Raw genomic sequence first — 9,270 nt, forward strand, 5'->3', positions numbered from 1 at the left:
TCTTAACTATCTTGAACAAAGAGTTCATCTCTTAACTTATATAAATGCTATAATTTTTTAGCAGTTATAACAATTGTTAAATTTCCTTGGTGAAATATATTCTGAATTCTATCTCAGGCTGTAAGTTTGGTTTGTTTGGTAGGGTTTTTTTTTCCAGTTACTTAACATTCATTACTCTTTCTCTTTTGAAATATCAGAAATTAAAATTTACTTAGCAAAATAATATTTCCGATGTCAGTAATTGCTGTACTATACTGAAATGGACTACTAAATATACCAGGAACTAGCATTAAAAATGAAGACTGTTATCATATTTGGGAAAATGTTTTGCATATTTGACATCAGCATCGTCAGGTAAATTAATATTGTGTGTTGTTATTAGCTTTAATAGACTCACCTAATAGGCCCACTATAGGCCCCTTGGTTAGCCAGGGAGAAGAGAAGCCTAGTGAGAAGAGAAGGCAATGGGAAGATAAGTCAAAAAAAATCACAGCCCAATGAATTCTGCCCAGAGAAGGAAGGAGTAGAAAAATATAAGATCAAAGAAGCATCTTTGTAAGCACCTGTAGATGATGGCAGAAATCCACAGATGGTCAAAAGACAGAGACAAAGAAGTGACCATGGGGTAGACAATCCCAAGTGGTATATTTTCAATGCAGCCTCTATACCTATTACTCAGGGAAAATCTCAGAAAAAGAGAAAGACTGCTGCATCAACCAAAGACCATGCATAGAGAGGACCTAGACCCCTGCTCAGACGTAGCCCATAGACAGCTCAGTCTTCATGTGGGTTCCCTAGTAAGAGGAGAAGAGACAGTCTGTGACATGAACTCCATTGTCTGCTCCTTGATCACTTTCCTGGTGGCCCAACCTACCCCGCCCACAAGGGAAGAGGATCCAGGCAGTCCTGATGGGACCTGATAGGCTAGTGTCAGACAGTCAGGGAGGAGGACTTCCTCTATCAGTGGACTAGGGAAGAGGGATAGAGGAGTAAGAAGTGGGGAAGAAGGGACTGGGAGAGATGAGGGAGGGGGCTACACCTGGGGGGGAGAGGAAAAACAGGTCACTTTTTGTGGAACAATGTCCTCTAGACATGACAGGAAATTACAACCATGAAACTTCAACAATTTGGTTGCTTAAACAAGACCCACATATCATAACACCAGGTAAAATGCCAAGGTGGATAGGAGGAATTTCACAAGTTCTAGCCCTAGATGAAGAACTACTGGAAATCAATGGCTAATGAGAAGTGAAGAATCGGTTTTCTTCAGAGACAAGTCCCATGGTAGATTATCTAATCACAAATTGTCAGTACTAAATTCGTGTACACATATTCGACAATAAATACAATCAGGGGACATGTATGTACCAACACTAACTGAATAAGTTCTGAACTAAAATGGAGTAGTGTGTCATGGGAGGAATAGGAGCAGGAATGGGAGGAAAGAGTGATGTAAATATAGTACTCACAAATGAAATTCTGAAAAATATTAAAAGGTTTCTATAAAAACATATATCCTTAGAGCTTTTATAGGAAGCCTGGCCCTGATGAGAAAGATTCTTCAGCCTGGGGTCCATAACAGTAGAAAGAAAAAAAATATGTTGTTTCAAAACCATCTTTATCATGTGTAGTTTATAATAAAATACTATTATTATTATATATAATAGAAAATTAATACCATATTTTCCTGCATGCCATTACAGTTAAAATAGACAAGAATCACAGATTCTGAGTCCTAGAAGAAATCAGGTAGCTTCTGGGCCAGCTGACACTTTCTTGATTAAGTGACATCCTTTCCTCCCTTTCTTCAGTCTCTATATTTCCTAGAGCATAAAGTTGGTTGGGTGTAGAACACACATCCCCAGCTATTTCTCCACTTCCCACATGATTCTTCCTTGACTAACCTTGTTTCTCAGAGTGTGAGTTTGTGGAAGGAGCAGAAGCTCTGACTCAGATAATCAGCAAGCACTTGTTTTAGACTCTTTCCACCCAGCAGTCTTGGCATTGCTTTGATCTTGCCTGGCTGTCTGAGGTTCTCAACTGCAGCTGTTGTTTGTCTACGCTCGGTGGTGTGAGGGCAAGGAAGAAACTGGGGAAATGAGCGGAAATAATAGCTCTCTCTAGATTGCCTGCCTCTCTTTCAAAGCCCCAAAGCTTCACCCCATCTACCCTGAGCTGCATGCCTTCTACTCTGGGACACACCTGCCTCTTATCCTCAGGGGTTTCTCGTACTCATTCGCTGTAATTTCCATCTTCCCTGCACTTTCATTTCCACACTGGCATCTTTAGACAGTGTTGAGGGAAAGATTCAGCCGTACCAGGTTGTCATCATTTTTGTGAGCCAGAAATCTCAGATATTTATTGAAACTTTCTTTTTGCAGCTGCTGCCAGATGTCCCTATGTATTTTGAAATAGAAATAAGCTTAACTGCTTGCATGTGTTCCCTGCACCTTTTAAAGGTGGAGTTCGTACTTTTACGCATGTGAATTTAATTTTCACAAGCTAATTGTTTTCTGTGTTATAAAATTGTTTTTGCTGCTAAGAGAAAACAACAACAAAAAGGTTACAGGTTTGTTTGTTTGCTTGTTTTCCCTTCTTGGATTGACATATATAGAAGTCGAGTGTTGCCTGGTTTGAATCCCTGACTGCTGCTTCTCTGAGAATTCCAGAACCATTTTGGAGAATACAGTTACACTGTCACTCGAAGCATCTCCCAGAGTCAGCTTTAGGCATCAGATTCACGTACAAACAGCAAGCACAAAAGGAAATAACTTGATGAGGGAATACATGGTTATAAAGAAATTTGAAAAACATGAGAGGCGATATGCAGCTTTTCCTACATGGAGTCATTTCACTTCCCAATTGATTTTAGCATAATTTATTTTTGCATACAAATAAAACTGAGTTCCTCACTCAGTCCCATTTTCAGTAATTTTTGAAAGGTTTGTTTCACTGTAGCTGAACTTGTGCGACAAAAGTCAGTTCAGAGAGCGGGAATCTTGAACTAAATGTAAAGCAGTGAACGGGTGGTCATAGATGGCCAGTGAAATAATTCCCGTTCTTTTATTAAAGGTTGATCAAATCCTTTTTTTTTTTTTGGATATATAAAAGGAAACATTTTCCAAATTGAATTCAAAATTTAGAGGAAAAGGCTGAGGACTCACTGTGAGGCTGAAATTGATGTCTGGTCTGAAACTTCCCTAAAGGATGATTGTAGTGAACTCTATACTTTGTGGTAAAATTTCTTAGCTTGTCTGAAGATCAGGTAGGAATTCACAGTAGGACTTACTATAATGATCTTAGTGGTTTGACCAAAATATCTTTTAAGGTACTGGATCTACATTACTGAATCTGTAAGTATGTTCAAAAAAAAAAAAAAAAAAGTAACTGAATATTTTTCTCAATATACCCAAACTGTAGAAAGGATAATTTCTCTTTCAAGTTGTACTATTGAAAGTGTTCTAGATAATTTTAATCTCTAAATATTACATTCCTTAACACAGCAGACTGTAAAAAAAACCACAAATTTGAATTTTGACATTTAATAACAACAAAACATTAGGTAAGTTGCAGAAATTACAAAAAATCAGTATAATCATATATAAAATGCATGTTTCATCATCAGCCAGTAATTTAATTTTTTATATTATTCAAAGTTTTCCAATGGAATAGAACCAATCAATGAATACCATCTACCTATCGCATAGTTATGCATCCGCTTCATGGCCTTATCGTGACTGTCTTAACTCATTCAACAGTTATCTAAATGCCTTAGGTATTCTAAGGATTGCCAAGTCTGTACATCAGATCTGCAGGCTGTAGAATGAGTTGAGAGTCAGTGATACTGTGTGAGCTCAAAATCTGTCTGATTAAGACAGGTCGTCTGTCTGTCTGATTAAGACAGGTCGTTGATCCTGCCATTTCGGGAATTCCTTCTGTTGAGGGAGAAAGAGAATCTATCCAATTTTTCTTCTGCTTGTGGTCCTTTGCTTCCATTTCAGGGGAAGAGAGGTAGAGTATCTTTGACTTCATCTCCCCGGAATGCTCACATTGTGTACATATGTCTAGGTGTGCCTTTTCTTATAAGGATGGCATTCATGCTAGATTTAGCCTCATTAGATGACTTCAAGAGAACTATTTAGAGTTCCAGCAGACTCTTTCAAAAGAATTATGCATTGTGAGACACTGAGTTTGGAATTTGTCATGTTAACTATAGGGATTCACAATTTAGGCCATGGCATGTGTGCAAAAGCCAGGGCCCAATACTGTGAAAAATTATTTTCAGATATACACATAAGGAAGTCTGACCTTAGGTTTTTGTTGTTGTTGTTTTGTTTTGTTTTTTAGGAAGATGTTATAAATTATGTAATAATACAAAGAGAAAGTTCTTGTTTGTCTTTTTATACCTATGATATCAGTAACTAAGGACAAGGTAGTGTGTTCTTTAACCTGCTTCTCCCTTTCCTAGAGGAGAACTCAATTCCAAAGTACTTTGGAAGCATATCATAAAAAATATGGATTGAAAAGTTCCTGAAGAGAAGGTCTGAGTGTTCTTGTGAGGAAAAGCACCAAAGGGAAGGATGTTGGAGCAGCATAAGCTTTCTGGAAGTACTACAATCTTAAAAAGCCTTGCTGCTGTTATGTTAATAATGATGGTGGTTTCCATGGAAATCACATCTTTTACCTTGCATGAAAATATGAAATATCAGATGTTCAAATGCAGTCACATAACTTTTGTGTGAAACTTTATCTTTTCTTTTTAACCTACATGGTTATGTTTTGAAATCAGTGTGCTCAATTCCAACTTGCAAAACTGCACAATCATGCATAGTTTTTATTCCACTTTTTAACTTGAAAGTCCTATTCTTTAGCAAAACCTGTATTTGTAATTCAGCTTGCTGATTTGCTTTATATAAAAATTGAATTCAAGCTAACCCTTGGATAATCTGAGGATACATGGGAATGAATATTATTGCAATTCCTGTCTTCCTTCTTTCTACTTTTAATTCATTTTACATTATTCCAAAATGAACCACAAATTTTAATTCTGAGTATTCTCATTTCTGCATTTGAAAGATAAAATAATTTAATATTATCTATTAAAACCCTTATTGCAAGGGGTGTCTGTGGCTGACTGGTAAATTGTTATAAGATTCATCCTTATCTCCATACCATATGTAATGTGATTTGAAGCTCTTGTTATCAATGGGTATACATATTTCTCTACCTTAAAGTTTACTTTGCCAATTTAAATCCTTTGAAGTGGATTCTTTCTGCTCTTAAACACAGACTTCGAGAGAAATTCCAAGGCTTGGGTCTTTTGGAATCTTATTTTTTTATAATTTCTTTTCAATTACTTATTAAAAATTACTTCTTGGCTTTATCTCACTCACCAACACCCAAGGCAGTCTTTCCCTATAAATCCATTGGACAAATTGACAGAGAATCAACCTTTTTTCAACATCACTCCATCCTTCTGTATCACCGGACAATACATGACCCACTCTCTACCTGAAATCCCACTAATGGCACCTGTCTGAAAATCAGATCTTCCTGGCTGAGCAAATATTTCTCCCTCTTTTATTCAATCCCCTGCTCTTCTAGTCCATTTCCATTCCCGTGTTAAGTTTCCAACCTAGAAACAAGTTCTACCTAGGAGCTGTCCTTGTCACAGCTGGCAGGGACTCAGAAACATTCCTAATCATGCAATTCACAGCCACTATATGCTTCTAAACGCAGAGAGGAAAATAATGAAAAACCAACCAAAGAGGTAAAAGGCCAAATATCAACATTTAAAATTCTGGGGATGCCAAACACAGATGCCTAGATGCTAGCATAAAAACAATTAATAAAATGCAGTACAATACATCTCTACTAAGGGTTAGCAACCATTTTACAGTAGGCTCGGAGAAATGCAATATAGCTGAAGCATAAGACAAGGAGTTCAAAATAGCTACTATAAATCAATCAAGTACCTTAAATAGGACATAAATAAATCTATCAGTGATATCTATGAAAGCACAAACAGTGGAATGAAATGAAAAAAAATAAAACTATTGAAAACATGGAAGTTGAAATGGAATCAATTGAGAAAACCCAAACTGAGGGAAAAATTGAAATAAAATATTTAGGAACTCAGAGAGGAACCTTACAGGCAAGACTCACCAAGTTCTTTTTTTTAAAATTTTTTATTAATTATGCTTTATTCCTTTTGTATCCCCCCATAAGTCCCTCCCTCCTCCCCTCCAAATCCCACCCTCCCTTCCCTTTCAGCATCCATGCCACTCCCCAAGTCCACTGATAAGGGAGGTTCTCCTCTCCTTTCTGATCTTAGTCTATCAGTTCTCATCAAAAGTGGCTGCATTGTCCTCTTCTGTGGCCTGGTAAGGCTGCTCCCCTCTCAGGGGGAGGTGATCAAAGAGCAGGCCAATCAGATTATGTCAGAGGCAGTCCCTCTTCCCATTACTAGGTAACCCACTTGGGCACTGACCTGCCATGGGCTACATCTGTGCAGGGGTTCTAGGTTATCTCCATGAATAGTCCTTGGATGGAGTGTGAATCTCTGGGAAGTTTCCTGTGTTCAAATTTTCTTGTTCTGTTGCTCTCCTTGTGGAGACCCTGTCCTCTCCAGCTCTTACTATTTCCCACTTCTTACATAAAATTCCATTCACTCTGCCGGACAGTTGGCCATCAGGCTCAGCATCTGCATTGATAGTCTGCAGGGCAGAGGCTTTCAGAGGTCCTCTGTGGCAGGTTCCTAGGATGTTTCCTGTTTTCTTCTTCTGGCTTTCAGAGGCCCTCTCTAGCAGGTTCCTAGGTTGTTTCCTGTTTTCTTCTTCTTCTGAAGTCCATCCTCTTTGCCTTTCAGGATGGGGATTGAGCATTTTACTTAGGGTCCTCTCTCTTGCTTAGTTTGTTTAGATGTACAGATTTTAGTGGTTTCATCCTATCTTGTATGTTTATATGAGTGACTATATACCGTGTGTGTCTTTTTGCTTCTGGGACAACTCACTCAGGATGATCCTTTCCAGGTCCCACCATTTACCTGCAAATTTCATGATTTCCTTATTTTTCATTGCTGAGTAATATTCCATTGTATAAATGTACCACAATTTCTGCATCCATTCTTCAGTTGAGGAGCATCTGGGTTGTTTCCAGCTTCTGGCTATTACAAATAAAGCTGCTACAAACATGGTTGAGCAAATGTCCTTATTGTGTACTTGAGCCTCTTTTGGATATATGCCTAGGAGAGGTATGGCTGGATCTTGGGGAAGAGTTATTCATAGTTGTATAAGACAGTGCCAGATTGCTTTCCAGAGTGGTTGTACAAGTTTACATTCACAGCAGCAGTGGAGAAGGGTTCCCCTTTCTCCACAACCTCTCCAGCATGTGTTGTCACTTGAGTTTTTGATCTTGGCCATTCTGATGGGTGTAAGGTAAATCTCAGGGTTGTTTTGATTTGCATTTCCCTAATGGCTAATGAGGTTGAGCATTCCTTTAAGTGCTTCTCTGCCATTCGATATTCCTCTACAGAGAATTCTCTATATAGCTCTGTTCCCATTTTTTAATTGGATTACTTGGTTTGCTGCTTTTCAGCTTCTTTAGTTCTTTATATATTCTGGATGTGAGTCCTCTGTCAGATAAAGGGTTGGTGAAGATTCTTTCCCAATCTGTAGGCAGTCGCTTTGTTTTGATGACGGTGTCCTTTGCTTTACAGAAGCTTTTCAGTTTCATGAAGTCCCATTTATTGATTGTTGCTCTTAGAGCCTGTGCTGTTGGTGTTCTGTTCAGGAAGTTTTCTCCTGTACCAATGAGTTCTAGGGTATTCCCCACTATTTTTTCTAGCCGATTTAATGTGTCTAGTTTTATGTTGAGGTCTTTGATCCACTTGGACTTCAGTTTTGTGCAGGGTGATAAGTATGGAATATTTTCATTTTTCTACATGTAGACATCCAGTTGGACCAGCACCATTTGTTGAAGATGCTATCTTTTTTCCATTGTATGGTATTGGTGTCTTTGTCAAAAATCAGGTGTCCATAAGTGTGTGGGTTTATTTTTCGGTCTTTGGTTCCATTGATCCACCATTCTGTTTCTATGCCAGTACCATGCAATTTTTAAAACTTTGCTCTATAGTACAACTTAAGATCAGGGATAGAGATACCTCCAGAAGATCTTTTATTGTAGAGAATTGTTTTAGCGATTCTGGGTTTCTTGTTATTCCATATGAAGTTGAGAATTTTTCTTTCCAGATCTGTAAAGAATTGTGTGGGTAATTTGATCAGAATTGCATTGAATCTGTAGATTGCTTTTGGTAAGATGGCCATTTTTACTATGTTAATCCTGCTGAGCCATGAGCATGGGAGATCTTTCCATCTTCTGATATCTTCTTCTAATTCTTTCTTCAGAGACTTGAAATTTTTTTTCATACAAGTCTTTGACTTCCTTGGTTAGGGTTACTCCGAGGTACCTTATGTCATTTGTGGATATTGTGAAGGGTGTTGTTTCCCTAATTTCTTTCTCAGCCCTATTGTCTTGTATACAGGAGGCCTACTCATTTTTTTGAGTTAATTTTGTATCCAGCCACTTTGCTGAAGGTGTTTATCAGTTGTAGGAGTTCCATTGTAGAGTGTTTGGGGTCACTCACATTACTATCATATCATCTGCAAATAGTGATAATTTGACTTCTTCCTTTCCAATTTGTATCCCCTTGATCAACTTCGACACTCTTATTGCTCTAGCAAGGACTTCCAGAACTATGTTGAAGAGATATGGAGAGAGTTGGCAGCCTTGTCTTGTCCCTCATTTCAGTGGGATTGCTTTAAGTTTCTCTCCATTCAGTTTGATGTTGGATATAGGCTTGCTGTATATCGCCTTTACTATGTTTAGATATGTGCCTTTTAACCCTGATCTCTCCAATACTTTAAACATGAATGGATGTTGGATTATGTCAAATGCTTTTTCAGCATCTAGGGAGATTATCATGTGGTTTTTTTTTCTTTCAGTTTGTTAATATGGTGGATCGCATTGATGGATTTCCATATATTGAACCACCCCTGCATACCTGAAATAAAGCCTACTTGGTCATGATGGATGATATCTTTGATGTGTTCTTGTATTCGGTTTTCAAGTATTTTGTTGAGTATTTTTGCACCAATGTTCATAAAAGAGATTGGCCTGAAATTTTCTTTCTTTGTTGAGTCTTTGTGAGGTTTAGGTACCAAGGTGACTGTGGCTTCATAGAATGAGTTTGGTAATGTTTCTTCTGTTTCT

The sequence above is a fragment of the Psammomys obesus genome, unplaced genomic scaffold (genome assembly GCF_907164565.1).
Source record: "Psammomys obesus unplaced genomic scaffold, mPsaObe1.curated_primary_1811, whole genome shotgun sequence".
NCBI lineage: Eukaryota > Metazoa > Chordata > Mammalia > Rodentia > Muridae > Psammomys > Psammomys obesus.